The sequence below is a fragment of the Halichoerus grypus genome, chromosome 1 (assembly GCF_964656455.1).
Source record: "Halichoerus grypus chromosome 1, mHalGry1.hap1.1, whole genome shotgun sequence".
Lineage (NCBI taxonomy): Eukaryota > Metazoa > Chordata > Mammalia > Carnivora > Phocidae > Halichoerus > Halichoerus grypus.
In genome coordinates this window covers 115,327,221-115,347,928 of record NC_135712.1, presented here as the reverse complement: position 1 = coordinate 115,347,928, position 20,708 = coordinate 115,327,221, and the positions used below count along the sequence as shown (strand labels likewise).

The following is a 20,708-nucleotide window of genomic DNA, read 5'->3' as shown; positions in this document are numbered from 1 at the left end:
TCAGAAATAAAAACCAATGCCAGAATACAGTGCAACATAACACCTTAATGCTGAAACATTTTGGGATAAAGTCAACCCTACAAACTGTTGGATACTTCATTAAAGGTGGGGGAGAGCCTCTATTTCAGCATACTGAATTTTACTAATGAGAGCTCATTTCCTACATTCATCATAATAATTAAGAAATCACTTTTATCATTGTGCTAATTTTTTTTTTTTTAAATACTTGTTGATCAAGTTAGGGATTTCAGAAAAGCTTGTATCAGCCACCTCTGGAGCATGACCCTCCCTTATATCTGATAAACTCTCTGGAAAGTGCTTCTATGTATCACGACCACTGAGCACCCTGGACTAGGCATTCTTGGTTATGCAACTAATTGTTCCTGGAAGTCAAAGATGAAAGTAATTGACCCATGCATTGTTTCCCATCATCAGTACTGAGTGATTTAAAGGAAATTGCAGGCATGATGACCACTGGACTCGCAATGTTGTGTCTTCCCCATGCTTGCTGTTCGGTCAGTTCCTGAAGTCAGTGGCATGCTTACCAGCTTAGCTACATCTGCAAATTCATTAAATTCATTAAAGATAAAACCCTTACTTAGAGATGATCTTGTCCGATTTCCTCCTTCTGCCTCACTTTCTACCTTCTGGCATTTCTCTTTATCCCCAAGCACTTTACAAGATCTAGTTAATTTTCTTTTAAAAGATGGATGCTCATGTTATCAATACTATATATATCTAAAAGTAAATCCTTAGTGCTTTTTTTCTTTGTGAGTTCTTAGGCAGAGAAATAAGATATTAGTATATTCTTCAGTTTTTATTATACTATTTTTTGTCACTAAAAACTTATTTTCTTTCTGATCTTTGTCCCTGACTCTGATTTTCTTTCTTATCCAGTTTAATAAGTTTGATCTATGTCCTTAGAATGTATATATCTTTTTATAATGTAAGTGTTGCTTCATTTGTATTTTTTAATTAGTAGACATTATTTTTAGAGTTTTACCTTTACAGAAAGACTGAGCAGAAATTATGGAGTTCCGCATAAATGCCTAAGTTTCTCCTATTATTAACATCTTGCATTAGTGAAGTAGTTTATTACAATCGATGAAGCAATATTGACATGCTGTTATTAACTGAAATCCATGTTTTACAATAGGATTCACTCTTTGGGTTGAATGGTTCTATGGGTTTTAACAAAAGCATAATGTCAGGTATTTACCATCAACATATTGCACAGAATAGTTTCACTGCCCTAAAAATCCTCTGTGCTACTCCTATTCATCCTTCCCCCTAACCCCAACCCCCAGCCTTTCAACCCCTGGTAACCACTGATCTTTTAACTGTCTTAGACTTTTGCCTTTTTGAGAATGCTATATTGCTTGAATCATACTGTTGGTAGCCTTTTCAGACTGGTTTCTTTCACTTAGTAATACACATTTGTTTCCTCCATGTGTTTTAGTGGCTTGATTGCTCATTTCTTTTTATTAATGAATAATATTCCATTGTCTGGATGTATCACAGTTTGTTGATATATCCACCTATTATAGGATATTTTAGTTGCTTCCAAGCTTTGGCAATTATGAAAACAGTTGTAAATATCTACGTGCAGGTTTTTGTGTGGACATAAGTTTTCAACTCCTTGGGTAAATGCCGAGGGGCATGATCACTACAATGAACGATAAGAATATGTTTAGTTTTTTAAGAAACTCCCGAAATGTCTTTCAGAGTGGCTATACCAGTCTGCTTTCCCAATGCAATGAACAAGAGTTCCTGTTCCTCTACATCCTCTCCAGCATTTGGTGTCATCAGTGTTCTGGACTTTGGCCATTCTAGCAGGTATGTAGTGATATCTCAATGTTGTTTTAATTTGTGATTCTCTAGTGACATATGATGTTAAGCATCTTTTTATATGCTTTTTTTTTTTTCTTTTGCCTCTTGCGTCTCTTCTTTGGTGAAGTTTCTGTTCAGATTTTTGTATCAGCCTTGCTCCCCAGTTTTGGGGACAGAGTTTGCTTTCTGACTTCAATTCTCTGATGGATTGGTGGTTTTTAGTTTGTTCAGTTTTTTTCTTGTTTTGAGGATCAATGACACTTTCCACAGTTTTTACATGTCTGACCTGAAATGGGAAGTCTGGTATTTTTTTAATTCAAATAAATGTACTCTAAATATTTAAGATTTACTCTTATGGCTCAAGATCATTAATCTTATCAATTGCCTAATGTTTTGTACTATGTACCAGCTACATATTACTCCTAATGATGGATATCTAGGATGTTTCTAACTTCTTACACCAACAATCGTCTGATGGACATACACACGTTTCTTAGTTTGTATTTTCTTTTGTAGTTCTAATGTGCTGTTTTCCTTACATATATTACATCCATAAACTCATTTCATCCTTAATTTTGACAGAAACACTATTCTTATTCTAATTTTTTGAAAGAAGTAACTGAGGCACAGAAAAGTAAATTGTTCAGTAGTAAGTTGATATGTAAAATAAACCCAAATCATCTGACTTCAGAGATAACATTAACCACTATATTATACTTGGTTTTATGCTGTTACGTAACTTGGATTACAGAGTTACAGAGTAAAATCAAGAGTAATTTTGTTGATTATATCTACATTTTCCAAATGGCTACACATTTCCACATCCCCCAGCAATGGGTGATATGAGTGACTGTCTCTTCTTACCCTTAACAATCTCGTTATTGGTCATTGTTCTTACTTTTTGCATCATGCTGATAGGTAACCATACTGATAGGTATATGCATGTATCTTACTGTTTTAATTTAATTTGATTTGGTAATTTAGTTTATCTTGTTGAATTTCTAATGAGATTGAAATTATTTGGGCTATCTCTTCTGTGAAAATTCTAGTCCTGGGATATCTGGGTAGCTCAGTCAGCTAAGCAGCCAGCCCTTGACTTTGGCTCAAGTCATGATCTCGGGGTTCTGGGATCTAGCCCCAAGTCAGGCTCCATGCTCATTTGAGAGTCTGTTTGAGGATTCTCTGTCTCACTCCACCTCGGCTTCTTCCCCTACTTATGCTCACCCATGCAATCTCTCTCTCTCAAATAAATAAATCTTAAAAAAAAAAGAAAAGAAAAGAAAAGAAAATTCCTCCACCATTTTAAATCTGGTTCTCATCATGTTCTTATTAATTTGTAGGAGTTTTCTTATGTATTCTAGATCTTCATGGTTTATTAGTTTTAGTATCTTAAGTATCTTCTCCCAGAATGTCATCAGGTCTGGTACATACATTTGTGTTATCTTTCATTAAATAAAATCTTTGATGTTAGGAATTCATCACAGGCCCTGAAGGAAATACCCAGAATACCTGGAAGGGCCACACAAGGAAGTCAAGACAGAGTGCAAACAGAGAGAGGCAGGATCTGGGACCTTTATTAGGATCTGTGGATAGAGTGCTTTTGGATTCTTGGGCTAAGGCCAGATTGATTAATTCAAACCAAAAAAATAGGGCTTTGGTAAGCCACATGAGGGTTTTATCTAAGAGGCCCATAAAGGGAAAGCACTGGGAGGCAGGGGAGATCACAGAGCTATTGGAGAAATGGTGTCAGGAACTTAGTATCTGCTTGTACCTCTGAGGGCTGTTATCCATGGCATGCACTTATGTGAGGGATATAGTGTCTGTTTAAGGTCCCTGAAGGCTGCTTAGCCAAACAAAATGGGTGTTAAAGCAGCAATAACATGGAGTTTAGCTTAGCTAAACTTTCAACAGATGTCGTCAAGTCAATCAGTATTTTGCCTTAGAGTGAGTGCTTTTGACATCCTATTGAGGACTCCCTTCCTAACCTACCTCACAGTGATAGTAACCTGAATTTTCTTCTTTGACTTTATGGTTTTACTCTTTACATTTAGGTCTTTGATTTATCAGGATCCATATTAGTCAGGGATTCAGGTTTATTTTTCTTACCTAGTTAGCCAGCTTTCCTAGCACCATGGACCATTGGGTTATATGGTCACCTTAATCATATCAAAGTTTCTAGGTATATGTACTTTGGAAATCTCTTTTCTATTCCAAAGATCTAGGGATATTTCATAGTGTTAGGACTTAGTTGGACACTTAGGTAGTCAGGGCCAGGGTTCCCAACAGGAAAACAGGGAGCTGGGACAGCTAAGACAAAACCGCACTAACATCCTGTTTTACAGCTTAGACAAGACCACAAGAACATCCTGTCTACAGTAGCCTCTACGGAAGTGACTTTTGCAAAACATCCTGAAACAGAACAATCAACCATAAAACATTGGTCATTATCACAAGTTGAGACAGTCAGTCTCCAGATATCAGCCCAAAAGACTATTAACACGTAAATAATAACCCAATAAGTAGATGGGTGCTTGATGCAAGCCCTGATTGGCACACCTTAGCACCCACTCCACAGGGGGCCCACACTCAGGATGCTCAAGGTAGTTCTGCAAAAGAGCTTATAAAAACCCCCTAGATTTGAACACCAAAATGGCAATCCTCTCCGGTCCCCTCCCTCTCTGGGAGCTTTATACTATTGCTCAATAAACTTTGCCTTGCTGCCCACCACTCTTCATCTGGTCTACCTCTTCATTCTTTGAAGTGGCTTGACCAAGAACTTTGGACACTAAGGGAATAAAAATCCTGTAACAATAGCCTGCACCCTCTTCTTTAAAATGACTTAACTATCAGTAGATCTTTAGTCTTTGAAGCAAAATTTGGAAAGATTGTCAGATTCTTCAAAAAATTTTTTTTTGTTATTTTTTGAATGTATAGATTGGTGTTTGGAAAACTGACATGGCCACAATGTTTAGTCATTCCATAAATGAACATGGCATAGTAATATTCAGCTCTCTTTTTACATCCTTCAAAAGCAGTTATAAAATGTCTGCATTAAAAACTATATTCTTCACTGATAATGCAAAGTGCTTTTATATCCATCACTTTAATTATATAAGAATAAACCAATGATGTAAACATGACAAAATTATTATTCTATATTTTCTTAAAAGAAAGCCTTTAGAACATTTAAAGCCTGGCCCAAGTCTGTTTAACTTCTGATGTACAGTGAGGCCTGGACACCTGTCTCATCACTCCTAGTCAACAGGTCTTTATATTATACTTGGCAGACCTGCCTTCTCTAAAAATAGGGAGGGAAATTCACACCATTTGAAAAGCAAAACTTTTGAGTTAGTTTAGTGGGATGATTGTTTCTAAACACTGTAGAGAAACCTCCTTTTTACTTGCTTGTCTACCTATGAAGGCATTCTTGTTTGAAGCATATTTTGCTATGTCGGGAATGATTTTTATTGCTTTGCTTTTTATTAATGGATTCACAGCATTGACGTAAGCTGGAGGAATATACCCAAATGAGATTTTAGGGAACTGCCGTAATTTTCAGTTGATATCTTATGAAATTTCTTATTTAAAGAAACTAAACTAACAACTCTCCTTTGGATATGTTAACATTCAATGTTAATGAATGAGATGTTTTCATGCATAATTCTCACAAACACATCTAAATAAGAACATATGTCTCTCTTACTGCTGTGGTGATGTACATGAATAAAGTTATATTTTCTTTGCCAGGAAATCTGTTTGGGCACAATAAACACTAATCTATGTTTATTTTACATGTTGGATGAGTTTCCTTTTTAAAGGGAATAATTTATTTTATTCAAATTATCTTATTACTGACAAGCATTAACTAGAAGAAGATGAGTCAGGGCCATCTGGCATTCTTCAGTAGCTTATTTTGACACCTCACTCATTTGTTTAAATAATTTGCTGATCCAATATAAACTAACATACCGAGATGCAAGGTACTTTCGTTTCCAGACTAAATCATTTACATTTTTATAGGTGCAAATGAATTAATGCATAGAACACAACTAAGCCACTTTGGCATGTTTGCTCACCAACCCCCAATCCATTCACTTTATCTAAAAACGCTTTTCCTATAATTTGCATGATATTAGGCTGAACTAGAGAGCTGGGTTTGCTGCATAAATGTCAAACTGACTGACAGTAGGTCAGAATTCTCCAGAAACTACAGTAGAAGCGTTATTCTCCTGTTTTAATAATTGACATATGTGTACAAAGTTTTAAACTTTATTGAATGATATGATGGGGAGATAATATTTCTGACTTTCCATGTGGATCATGACAAACTTAATAGAGAAAATATAATTTCCACTAACTGTTGCAATCCCACATGGACATTTGTTCTTGGTCTCCTGACTAGCTGGTAAAAGAGATTCAAAGTTACATTCTGAAAATATGACATCTTTTAATTTTAATTGTAATATATAATATACCAACATCTGTGTTAGAATGCACTTTTTCCATTATTTGAATAGAAAAAAATGTCCAAGCTTTTTTCTCCATAGTCCTTAGACAAATAATGTAGGATGGATCTGCTTTGATTATGAACTATTATTCTACATTTTGCGGCACAACATCATGTGAAGGCCATGAACATAATTTTTTTATCCATCATTTGAAATGGCTAGTAAAAGAAACATGTTTCAGGAATAAACAGATCTTTTTTTAAAATATAAAAAGTACGAAAGTCTTACATGTTTTCCTTGTTGAAATAGGAGTGAATTTCCAAATATCTCCCAAACTCATTTTTGTACTATTGCTTAGGTGTATTTATAACATAATGCTATTTCTAATCAGTAATAGTTTTAGAAATAATAATCCAATATTTAATGTATTATCAGTACTAAACCCATTAGCAGGGCCAGAAGAGTTGAACATTTTTTTTTTGAACATTCTGTTTTTCAGTTGTGTACAAATATTTACTTCATGACTACCTAATTAGGTGACAAGAAAGTAAAGATACACATACAGACATACACATACACCTATACATTCCATCAAGGAGCTTCATAGTCTATTAGAAGGCATGCACAAAAAATAATTATATCATGGTAAATACATGTAGCAGATACATCAGTACCTTACTCATATCTCCTTTATAACTTATAATTTCCTTGCATGAGAGCCTGATTACCACCAGCTACTTCTAAGTAGTAACTTTTTAGATGCTGGGGCCTATTCCACGTGAGTGAAGGACAGGTCAGAAGTGCCAGGGAATTAACTGTTTCCATCAAGGAGCACTCTACCAATGAATGATTAGAGTTGGATAATTCTATTGGCATGTTCTGCATTGGTTTCGAGGTTCCCAAGTGGAATTAAGCTTTAATCATCCACAATGATAACTTTAAAATATATATATATATACCTTTATTAACTCCTTTTCTTCCCTGTCTCACTTCCCCAATCTGCTAACAGTGTTTCTTAGGATCACCTCCCAAATAAACAACCTGCCCTTGAATCCTTGTCTGAATATTTCTGTGGGAACTCAAATAAGACAATAAAATTTAAAAAAAAATAGCCATGGGAGCAGACATCAGGTACACCTTCCATCTAGAGATGATCATGTGAGACTTTTGGACAAGGTGAATGCTGGGTTGAGTCTAAAGAGAGGAGTAGGACTTAATGAGGTAAAAGGTGTAGGTATTTCATCCTAAAAAAGTGGAGCTCTTGAGAAAAACCACCAAGATGAAGATTATTTTGGTGATGTTTCAAAAGAACCAGAGCAATTCTTAACTTTAGAAAAATAAAATTGGGGGAAGAAAATGTAAGATATCTGGTTGAAGAAATGGTAAAATCAGGGGCTGGAATTTTGGCTAAGATATGTGTTGAAGGATAGAGGTATAAGAGAGTAAAGGATGATTATGATAGAGCAATTTGATGACCAACCATGGGATCTGAGCTAGTTTGGGATTAAACAGAGATCAGGAGAAACTGATACATGAGGAGAAAAATGCAATGTCATAGTATAAATATCTAAATGGAAATGAAGAATAAGTGAATAAGACAAAGTGAAAAATAAAATATAGGAAGTCACGATCAGAGTTTCAACACTGGTGATTAAAATTGGAGAGGTAGTTAAGTTCCTGATGATGATGTTGGCCAGAGTGAGCCCCAAGTATAGCAGGCCTGAAGTCAGAGAAAGGACAGAACTGCAAGGCTCTGGTTGTAGGTGGCATGTTCATTCTGAAAGAGTGCGAGCAGGCTTGGGTAGAGGGAAAGGTTTCAGTGTAGAGCTCCTCATGGGTAGAAGGGATAACCATCAACTCTCTGTTGGGTCAAAATTTTTTTTCTGTACATTGTTTTGATATTTCCCCATTCATAATTACCGATTTCTATCATATTTGAAGGTTTTCTGTGTATGGATTTAACAAAAAGAATTAGTTACAACTAAGTAATTTCAAGGAATTGTACTATACATTATCATAAATATTTTAAAGAGTATTTCTACATGGATCATTTAATTTAATCATCAATATACCTCAAAAAATTGTTCCTCGGAGTTAAAGAATCTGAAGATGATACAAGTTATAAGATGTGGCCTTACAAAAACAAGGTGCGATTCCTGGTCTCCCCAATACAAATTTAGAGCCCTTTCTTTTCTAAGGCATCAGTCCAATGGCTCATGATGTAACCAAACAAATGTGAGTTCGCTCCCTGGTGAGTCACAGATAGAGACGACACCAGGTGGAGTTGTCCCACAGAGGAAACTTTATTTGCAGCAAATAAGGAGATCATAGGGAATAGCTTCCAAAGCTGTGACTTCCTGAGCAGCAGTGAGTGGATTCCTTTTATTTAGGGTTCGTCGTTGTGTGTAGAGGCAGGCAAAAGGTTATGCATGCGTATTAAGGAAACATGCCCATGCATACATTATATGTTATGTAAATGAGGCTTGTGCTCCTCCTTGGGCTGAGATTTTAGTATTATAAGGAGGTAGAGGTAACTGTTGCCACTCCATGGGTTGCTGGTCACTCCATGGACCATCTGTGCAGGCGTGAGTGGGAGGTTGAGCTCAAACTGGTCTGGGTGGTTCGGGCCTCAGGAGCTCTTTGTCAGGGCAATCATTATTGCCTTGCAGGTAGCTTCAGTTTCTATCTTGGGATATGCTTTGACAATGGGTGGAATCTTTTGCCTGAGTTAAAAAGATAAACTGGAAAGAAGAACTTAAGGGAAATGTGAGACAAAAGTCAGTTGGTCCATGCAGTTGGACCCTAAAAGTCAGGTCCTAGGGTCAATCATGTGAGGCCACTACATATAGTCTATCCTATAAAGCTAGGCTTGATTTTTCCTCTTAGAGGGGCACAAGATAAAACCTACACTTTCCCTGTCCCCTAAAGCCTCATGATCACCTTGGCAATATAGGCTTGGATAAAAGCATCTCTATTGCTGGGAAACTGAAGAGTGTCTTCGGGGAAGAAGCGTATTTCCATTTTGCCCTGTTCATCCTGAAAACATATCACAGGATTATTTCTTTTGATCTGTACCATGTCTGTAGGAGAGAACGCTATATATTGAAATATCTAAATGAGACTTCACGTTCCCCAAGCTTCACTAAAAAATTGAATTTGCTTCAGTTTCCCAATTATTATACTCACAGGCTTAAACAAAAAAGAAACTACCTTCACTTTTTTGTGTGTGTATATTTCTTCCTCTGATATGGGAAAACTTCAAAGAACAGTAATTTTAATATTTCATTGGGATTTTTAGAGCAGTTGCTCTCAACCATTCATGGAGGGAATTTTATACTCCGTTAACTTAAAAGTATTACAAACAATATACCCATGTTTACTTTGCCGAGTGTCTTAGTATTAGCAATTTCCTTTTCCTCTCTGTAGCAGTATGATGGGTAAATTATAGGATAGTGTGTTGTTAATAAGTGGAGAACAATATTGCATATTTAAGAAGAGGCCTTTTTCAGATGCTATTTCAGTGCTACTGCATAGTTCTGATTTGTATTGTACTTATACTTAAATATGTCATTTAATTTGAACCTTTTGAAAGTTTATAGATAAAAGTCATTCAGTTGTAAATTTTATTAAACACTGCTGGCATATTTTGCTGCATCTTTTTAGGGGAAATTTTTTTTTTAAGATTTTATTTATTTATTTGACAGAGAGAGACACAGCGAGAGAGGGAACACAAGCAGGGGGAGTGGGGGAGGGAGAAGCAGGCTTCCCGCGGAGCAGGGGGCCGGATGTGGGGCTACATCCCAGGACCCTGGGATCATGACCGGAGCCGAAGGCAGACGCTTAACGACTGAGCCACCCAGGCGCCCATTTAGGGGAATTTAAAAGAAAATAATCTGTGCTTGCATGAATCCAGAATATGATCAGTTCTTTTTTGGCACATATATTACATTATTGTACAACATATTTATTGTTATGTTAAAATAACTCAAGAATAATAAGACCTCATTTAAAATTTGTATAAAAATTGTGATACAAAAATAATTTAGTAATTTTCTCTATCAGAAATAAAAGTATTGGGATGCCTGGTGGTTCAGTTGGTTAAGCATCTGTCAGGCTCAGGTCGTGACCTCCGGGTCCTGAGATGGAGTCCCGCGTTAGGCTCCTTGCTCAGCAGGGAGCCTGGTTTCCCCTCTGCCTGCCACTTCCCCTGCTTGTACTCTCGCTGGCTCTCTCTCTAGCAAATAAATAAAATCTTAAAAAGTAAATAAAAGAAAAGTACTTAAAATTAAGAAAGATTATAGGACAATGATGGTGTCAGGGGTCAGAATGCTAAAATGGGAGTCATGTTATGAAATATGGATATATATCCAGGATATATTTTGAAGTATGGATATATCCCTGTTTATAACAGGGATATATATATGGATATATATCCAGGATATATTTTGAAACAACTAAATGTTTACTGGTACTGGATTAGCTCCTGGGTCCATAAAAGAATTTATTGTAACATTTCGTGAAATCAAATAGTCTGTGGCTTAAAAGGTAGTATTACACAAATGTTAATTACTGGAATTTGATGGTTATACAGTGATTTTTAAGGAATATACACTGAAGTGTTGGGGCACTTGGGTGGCACATTCTGTTGGGCATCCTATTCTTGGTTTCGGCTCAGGTCATGATCTCCAGTCGTGGGATCCCCCACATTGAGCTCCACACTCAGCATGGAGTCTGCCAAAAACCCTCTCTGCCCCTCCTCTCCCCCATGTGCACTTGCTTTCTCTCTCTCTCTCAAATAAATAAATCTTAAAAAAAAAAAAAGATACACTGAAGTGTTAAGAGATAATATAGCCTTATGTCTTTAAGTTACCTTCAAATGGCTAAAAAAGAGACCAAATGAAGGGGCGTGGGGAGGGGGGGAGAAAGAAGAGATGGGTGGGGTTGTGGAGATAGAAGGTAAATGTAAGAATTGACAATTGGTAAATCTTTTCTATAGGTTTAAAATTACTGCAAAGTAAAAAAAAAAAGGTTTAAAATATGAATGAAAGGTAGCTCATATGTTCTAGGTGCTTATATAGAACAGGCTTAGAAGATGGGGATAGGATCTTCCTGTGAAGCAAAGGACAGGCATGTTTCCTGCTCAGTGAAAAAGATTTTTTTTTTTCCTTCAGAACATAGAGTAGGCAAGTTGAATGCCCATTATAAAATATTCCTCTTTTCTTAAGCCAGAGTTTCTCTTCTATAATGTAACCAACTGTTTATGCATTTGTCATCTGGTCCTCCTCCTGTTACCCTCTGGGAACAAGAGCTCTGGTACAAAGAAACATAAATAATGTAACAACTGCTATCATTGTGTGTGATAATATCCTTTGTTTCTGAGCTCAGGATTCTTGTGTCTTCTGCAAGAATATTGAAGCTCTGGTGAGCTAATTTGTCAGTTTGCAAGTTGGATAAAATCTCAGAGTTTCACAGTTCTTAACAACTATACTTTTTATTAACTAAAATCTTCACATCCTTCAAAATTAAAACAAGTTCCTGGGGCGCCTGGGTGGCTCAGTTGGTTAAGCGACTGCCTTCGGCTCAGGTCATGATCCTGGAGTCCCTGGATCGAGTCCCGCATCGGGCTCCCTGCTCGGCAGGGAGTCTGCTTCGTCCTCTGACCCTATCCCCTCTCATGTGTTCTCTCTCTCTCATTCTCTCTCTCTCAAATAAATAAATAAAATCTTTAAAAAAAAAAAAAAAAAAAAAATTAAAACAAGTTCCACATGAAATTTAGACTGAATCTGAGTTAAAATTAAGTTTATCTCTCTTCAGTGAGAACTGAAATCTTTGTGATACTGAGATTCTATCTCTAAGAACATAGTGTGCCTTCCTATTTTGTTATGTGTCTTGGTGTCTCTTGGAATTTAAAATTTTCTTAAGGTTCTTGGAAATCGATTTTAAATCCTTTTTTTTTTTTTTTGGTATTTAAAATGTGTGTGTGATTATGTGTGTTTAAACAACATACAGTTGAGAATTATTTTATTCTGTTTAATATCTGACTTTGAGTTAAGTCCTTTTATAGTTAATGCAATTCCAGGTACGGTTGGCTATACATCTGTCGTAAATGCTTGTTTTGTATTTATCCTACTTGTCTGTTGTTTCTCTTCCCCTTTCTGTTTTTTTCCCAGTAGTCTACATTTTATATATTTTATTTTTTTCTCCCATATTGAATTTTAGCCAAACTTAAAGGTTGTTTTAGAGATTTAAAATATCCCATTTTATCTCTACATAATATTCTGTTATTTTACAATGTAAGAACTTAGCTACAATAATGTTTCTAAGAGTCTGAATTCTCCTTAAAGCCTTCCTCAGCAACTCTAGTCTATACTCACCTCTCATTCCTCCTGAAAGTTGTTCTCATAGCCATCTCTGTTAATTTAGTAGGTACCATAGTTTTATTTAAATTGTTGCTTATTCTCTTTATATGCATATGCCATATCTCCCATCTAGATTACAGAATCATGCAGGGAGGGGATTAGTCTTACATTTTTATGTCTATAGTGACTTGAAGAATGCTGTGCAAATAGTTGATCACAATACATTTTCCCATTGTTCTTACTTTTTATGATATAAAGATAATTTGAAACATTTGGCAAACATTTCTAAATAGTCCTAATTAGATGTTTTAAAGTTAGCTGATAAAATTTTAATATAGTAGAATATTTATAACAACATTAATAGATCACTGATTATTTTTAGGCACTGTATTTATATATTTAATATTTTTATTATTTATGCAAAAATGACATAAAATGTTTTTATTTAAATTTTATAACCGAGAAAACTGAAGCAGAGAAAGTTTAACCATTTGCTTACAATTATACCGCTAGAAGCAATACCCTGAGATGTGTTAAAAAAAGAAAAAAAGAAAAATTTTTTGTGTAGTTCACCTTTACCCAAGCCTCAAAGAATTTGAACAGGTTTTTGAGAAAAAAATTAATAGCTCACAGTAAAAACATCAGAGAAGTCATTAATAAGTTTTATTTTTTAAGTTTTTATTTAAATTCCATTTAGTTAACACAATGTAACGTTAGTTTCAGGTGTCTAATATAGTGATTCAACACTTCCATACAACACATGGACTCATCACAACAAATGGACTCCTTAACCCCCATCCTCTATTTCCTCCACTCCCCTCCCCCACCTTCCCTCTGGGAACCATCAGTTTGTTCTCTGTAATAAAGAGTCTGTTTCTTGGTTTGCCTCTCTCTCTTTTTTCTTTCCCTTTGCTCATTTGTTTCTTAAATACCACATATGAGTGGAATCATATGATATTTGTATTTTTCTGACTTATTTCACTTAGCATAATACTGTATAAGTACATCCATGTTGTTGCAAATGGCAAGATTTCATTCTTTTTTATGGCTGAGTAATATTCCATTGTGTATGTCTATGTACCACATCTTCTTTATCCATTTATCAGTCAATGGACCCTTGGGCTGTTTCCTTAATTTGGCTATTGTAGATAATGGTGTTATAAACAGAGAGGTACATGTATCCCTTTGAATTAGTATTTTTGTATTCTGGACAAAATACCAGGTATTTACCTGCTGTAAACACCTGATCATCGACTCATCATTTCCTCACATTCCATGTTACAGAACATCTTTGTCACAAGAAGGGCCTGGTGGAGGCAGATTTACCCCTTGTTTTACAAAGGATCATGTAGTCATTGAAGTTGTGAAAGTCTATTTTTTCCCCTGTAAATCTGTTTTTCACAGAATATAAGAAACATCAATGACATGATCTGTCCTTTCTCCTCTTTCCCCTTCACCTAAGATTCTCATTCCAGTTTGTATTGTCTTTGTGTCCAAAGTAAACTAGGTGACTTACTTGTACAAAATGTTATTTTGCCACAAGAGACAGTAATAAGAGATTTTCACAGTAAAAAAAAAAAAAAAAAAGAAAAAGAAAAGAAAGAAAAAGAAAAAAAAAATCTGGGTAAATACCTAGTAGTGCAAATGCTGGATCATAGGGTAGTTCTGTTTTTACGTTTTTTAGGAACCTCCATATTGTTTTCCACAGTGACTGCGCCACTTTGCATTCCCATAAATAGACCAACAGTGCAAGAGGGTTCCCCTTTCTCCACACTCTCGTGAGCACCTGCTGTTTCTTGTGGTGCTGATTTTAGCCATTCTGACTGGTGTGAGGTGATATCTCATTGTAGTTTTGATTTGTATTTCCCTGATGATCAATGATGTTGAGCATCTTTTCTCATGTCTGTTGACCATCTGTATGCTTTTTTGGGAAAATATCTGTTTATGTCTTCTGCCCATTTTTAATTAGATTATTTGTTTTTGGGGGGTTGTTGAGTTTGATAAGTTCTTTATAGATTTTGGATACCAACCATTTATCAGATATGTCATTTGCAAATATCTTTTCCCATTCCATAGATTGCCTTTATTTTTATTTATTTTGAAAACAAAAACAAGATTTCAGAATCAAGGCAAACTATTATAGCAGTAACAACATAAATTGCCTACTCCATATTTTCCCCTTTCAGAGTGATGTGATGAGATGTGGATGGTTATTCCTGGAATGTACACCAAGGAAGGTGATATAGGAGAAGCTCCCCAAATGAAGAACATGGGAGTATATATTGGATAGCTGACCTCCTTATCAACTCCCTGAGGGAAAAACCAAGTCTTCCTAAAAACAAACAAACAAACCAAATCCTTTGGTGTGTTAATGATCAACTCTGGATTCCCCTTTTGAATGTAAATGTATGCCTTTGGGGAGGCAAATCTTTCTGGAGTTCTCTATTTTATCATCTTTTAACTTCCTAGGCTTGTACTAAGACATAGGTTCCAGTTTTCTGTGTTCAGGAAGCCTGTAACTGTGTAGAAACATGAAAATATTATTACTTCCCTACAAGCCACAGCAAAAACAGAGGATGTGGATTTGTAAAATCTTTAGATATGGCAGTTACCAGAACCAGAATAGAATAAAATACATTCTTTCTAAAGTACTTCAAAAATACAACAGGGATATAAAATATTTTTAAAAAAGTAGAAAATTGGGAGACAATTTAGGAATTAAGATAGTGAAATGTTTGAAATCAAAAGTTAAAGGAATGAGATTAAGTAGTAGACTAGGAAAATAGAACACAAATTTAGTCAAACGGAAGATAGATTTGAAAAAAAATGTTATCCAAAAAGAATCACAGCAAGAAAATGGAATGTATGAAGGGGAGTTTAAGAGACTTGAACAATTGAGTGACAATGTCTAGCATATTCTAAACTCCTTACAAGGCAAACTCTAGGGCGCCTGGGTGGCTCAGTTGGTTAAGTGACTGCCTTCGGCTCAGGTCATGATCCTGGAGTCCCTGGATCGAGTCCCGCATCGGGCTCCCTGCTCGGCAGGGAGCCTGCTTCTCCCTATGACCCTCACCCCTCTCATGTGCTCTCTCTCTCTCTCTCATTCTCTCTGTCTCAAATAAATAAATAAAATCTTTAAAAAAAAAAAAAAAAAAAAACAAGGCAAACTCTAAGTGAGACAGTTTTACCAATAAGACCAATAAAACTGTGAGGCAAAATATAATCCCATAGATCTTCAAACTAATCCAGGGTGTAGAATAAAGAAAAAAGCATATTCCAAAACTCCTTTTATGGAGTTCACATAAACTTGGCCTCCAGATTTGATAAGGATTACACATGAAAAGCAAATCTCATTAATTTATATTAATGCCAAAATACTAAAGATAAAATTAGGGAACCTAGTCAAGCAATATACAGAAAAGATACTGTGTTTTGGCAAAGTTGACAATGAGTTTGTTCCCAGAGATGGAAGTTGTTTTAACATTAGAAAAACATTCACTAAAGTTCTCTTTATTAATAAAGGCAAAACTTGGGAGGCCTGGGTGGCTCAGTCAGTTAAGCATCTGCCTTCGGCTCAGGTCGTGATCCCAGGGTCCTGGAATAGAGCCCTGTGTTGGGCTCCCTGCTTCATGGGAAGCTTGTTTCTCCCTCTCCCTCTGCCCCTGCTTGTGTTCCCTCTCTCGCTGTGTCTCTCTCTGTCAAATAAAATCTTAAAAAAATAAAAATAAGGGCAAAACTTATGTGATCATGTCAATAAAACTAGAAAAAAAATGATTGAATTTAACAGTCAAGATAAAACTATAATTTTTAGAAAATTATGGGTATGAAGAACTTTTACAACCACACGGAGTCATTACTATTAAAATACAATGGCTTCAGCAACAACATCAAGTATCGCACTTAATGGTAAGACATGGGCAGTATTTCCTCTTGAAGAGCAGGACAATGCCACACATAAAGGGAAACTTTATGACAGAACTAGCACTGAAGATTACTGGGGAGAGTTTTTACTTCATGTTGAATGGTGAAAAACATGAATCAGACTCTTTTTTCACACCATACATACACATCAATTTATAGTTCATTAATTTTTAAACTTGAAAGGCAAAATTATACTTTTTCAGAAGAAAATAAAGGTCCTATGTTTATGACCTCAGGGCTGGAAAAGATTTTCTAAATGAGACCCAATAAGGCAAGTAGTAAAGGAACCCCTAAGAACCATTAAAAAAATTCTGTTCATTCACAGAGTCACCAAGAGAAAAAAGATGATTTAAAAATTGAAATGAGATAGTTGTAACATATAAAACCAAATTTCTGTAATGCAGTATGACAATCCTTATTGAAATTACACAAGGCCCATTCAACAGACCTGATATTCAGCCAGGAGGTGCTTGGATAGATGGCTTCAACTATTGTTTGCTGCCACTATCAATTTTGATTGTTTGGTTCTCATGCCGTAAATTGTTAAGAATATGGAATATCATCCCTGACGTGTAACAAAATGGATAGACTTGTGTTGAAAAAGCTAAGAAACAGAAAGTAATCTTGAGGAAAACCCCCATATATATATATATATATATATATATATATACACACACACATTGAATCCATGTACCCAAGCCAGCCCTACATAGTTTATATAACACATGCATAATCATTCACATATAGTAACCAGATTAGAATGGGTACATATAGAGATGAAGGGAATAAGAATATGATGAATTGGAGAGGAAAAGAAAAATCAAAGTAGAGCCAAGAGTTTTCCTACTACAGAGCAATGAAATTAATCATGAACTGAAGAGTATGGTTAAGTCATATCTACATTTGCGTTTTTATATGTATGTACATTAGTGTGTACATGTGTATGCGTGTGTGTATATGTGTGTACTGTATGAAAACTGTTCCTTCCATTAGCAATTTGGCATATCCCATTATATAGCCAGAAAGAATTTTGTTTTTAGGGCATGGAAAGTTTAATAATGGAAAACCTTGCCCAAAGGAAAAGTCCTGACTACTATTTATAAAGATAGCATGTGGTACTAGCCACTAAAAAATATAAAACAACTTTATGCAGTGCAACCAGAGTTTCTACTCTTTTAATTGGATCAGTAAATATTTAAGCAGTTCCTAACAGGGAAAACAAACCGATCATACATTTTGTTACCATAGTTCGCATTCTTATTTTTCAAAAGAAAACTTGCAATGTATAGTGTAAATTTTAAAACAGAAACCCATCATCTTAGCCTCCAACACTGTAGTTTGCTTGTGAGTTAATAGAAAAGCAATGTGTGAAGGATTTTTCTTCAGGACAATGCTTCTAGTTGTGAATCTTCAGGGAAACATATCACTTGCTGAGAAGCAGTGACTTTAAAAATAGAACTCATTGCTATGCATATTAGTGGACAACCTGCTGTTCCAGACATTCTAAAAGGAGTTATCCTGGCTCAAGCAGTAAATCAAGCCTGAATATGAGAGTGAGCGTCCTCACTTAAATCATTATTATGCTGTAAGCATTATATAAGCCATATTGGAGCCGTGGGGCCTTGTACAACACATACTGGGAAGCAGAGAGAATCTGTGCTGACAACCTGCCACTCTGTTTAACTTTCATTACTTTGCTTCCAATCAACAACATTTGTATCAGATTGAAGTCATAGCCACCCTTCCAGACAGGTCACATGGCAGTGATTAAAAGAAGAAGGATTTTCAGTGCTAAATCAATATGCTTTATTCTCCTGGAAGTTCCTGTCATTTTGAAGCTAGAAATCTGGTTCTACAGCTGAGCTCTAACTAAAATGAATGAGTTATGATTTCTTACAAAATTGTTGTTTTAAAATACACTAGTGACCAGAACACCACACTATAATTATAATGGAGACAGTTTGTACTGCAAGTCATCTTTGTTTTTATAAAATCTCATTAATCTTTATCTTAGCTAATTATAGCTTTGAATTTAGCTTGAGTATGCACATATTTTGGGGGAAAATGGATGGAAATTATTGGGAAATTTAATGCAGACAAATTGAAACCCTCTCTGAATATAGAAAATCTGGAAAACCCAGTACCTGACACCACTACCTTACCGTCAATCGGAAAAGTGAGATTTATTATCATCTGATTCCTTTCAACTTGGGTAGATCCAGACATATTTCCAACTATGATAATTGAAATAAAGCAGTTTTACCCCAAAAATAACATAATATTTTATATATGCATATATATATACATAAATATAAATGTGTGTGCAGTGCATAGATGTTTTCTTTTTATTTTCAGATATAGGATCTAAGCTATTTAGGTTGTTACAATATTTTGATACCAAATATTCTAGCTAAAATACTATATTTGTTTATATAATTGATTAGAATTGTACTGTTTTAAATCCGTTAGCTCTAGGAGATGACTCTAAATTATCTCAACAGATTCATAGTAAAAGAAATTCCATATACTGTTTCTTCCTGATAGGATTTAATTATGTGTTACAAATAGCTAGAATCTGGCAGTTGGAAAAGCTTCACTTGTCTTTTGGATAAAAATGGTTGGCTAAAGGCAAGTCACAAAATTTTCCTTTCCCTAATCCAACAAGGAATGAACAAATATATGCTGTGTATATATACAAAATATTAATATAAAAACAATGTGTGTGTGTGTATACATACACATGGCATGCATATTACATTTAAATCATTATTATGTGGCAAGCATTATGTAAGCCGTGCGAAGGCATGGGGCCTGCACAATACATACTTCTCAGTATAGGAGAATCATATATGTGTAGATAGAACCATAATTCTTGGGGCGCCTGGGTGGCTCAGTTGGTTAAGCATCTGCCTTCGGCTCAGGTCATGATCCCAGGGTCCTGGGATCGAGTCCCATCGGGCTCCCTGCTCAGCGGGAAGCCTGCTTCTCCCTCTCCCACTCCCCCAGCTTGTGTTCCCTCTCTCGTTGTCTCTCTCTCTGTCAAATAAATAAATAAAATCTTTAAAATAAAAGATAGAACCATAATTCTTAGTAAATTATCAGCTTTATACATTATATATTACATATACATATAATTTTTCTATATATATAGACAGAGAAGCACCAGACAAACAAGGAAAGAGAAAATGCTTAATAACTTGAACTACGAAAAACAGAACAGCGTTATTGTTGGTATCTTACCAACATGGATGCTATTCCTTCATGATTCTTTTTACAGGGCATTTAATAAAATTTTGCTAAAGTTCCTGTGCTCAGTTTGCTAACAAAGTATCAGCCATAGATTAGCCCTACTTATCCCTGTTGCCTTCTCTAATACCTCCTTGAATACTCAGTCTTAGAAAAGTAGATGGTACACTTTGCCCAGCTCCTCAAGATAGAAGGCCAACAGGCCTTATGATATAAGTGAAGGAAGTCTAGAACAATTCACACATTCTATAGCAGCACAGACATTCTATAATATTCCCCCACATAAGCATAAGTGAAATGAAACAAGAAAATAACAAGAAATACCAAGAAAAAATATAGAATTCAAACTATACAAAAACACTTCAGAGGGAATGGGAAGGAGTGACAAAGTTAATAATGAAAGACAGAAGACACAAAATTCTAAAGAAATGATGAACCAAGACTATTTTTTAGCAAGAACAATTATTTTCTCTATTTTAAAAAACAAAGCAAACGTACTTTGAAACAGTATGTTTTACCTCTGTGTTCTTTGTATTACTACTCTATACTCTTTCTTATGCAAATTCGTTCTAATTTTAAAATATTATGTAAGATAGAAATGTTATTAAGCGAATTTTTAGTTTATATTTGTACTTATTTAATGTATTTTTGTTGCATCTTTGTGTCTGCCAGCCCTGCCATTTTGATTATAAATTCTTGGAGTATAAATAAAATGCAAGACTGCATGTATCATAATTGGAGAAAATTTTGCATAATTATACATTTAATAAATGTCTGATGAGGATATTTTTGCTCAATTTCTCTTAAGCAGTTTAAAGTGTTCTACTCGGGAATCATCTAATTTTTATTTTGCAATAAAAGTGTGTGATGGTGAGCATTATACTTTTTTAAAATTTCAAAATAT

The 20,708-nt window shown here is 35.3% G+C and overlaps 1 long non-coding RNA gene across 1 annotated transcript in view; it reads left to right on the top strand.

The window, feature by feature from the left end:
• The window catches only part of LOC118529453 (uncharacterized), a 306,217-nt gene that overhangs the window by 14,694 nt on the left and 270,815 nt on the right, over positions 1-20,708 (top strand). Inside the window, exon 2 of the long non-coding RNA XR_013447139.1 lies at positions 1,726-1,836. This is a non-coding gene — a long non-coding RNA (uncharacterized LOC118529453). The remainder of the gene's footprint in view (positions 1-1,725; positions 1,837-20,708) is intronic.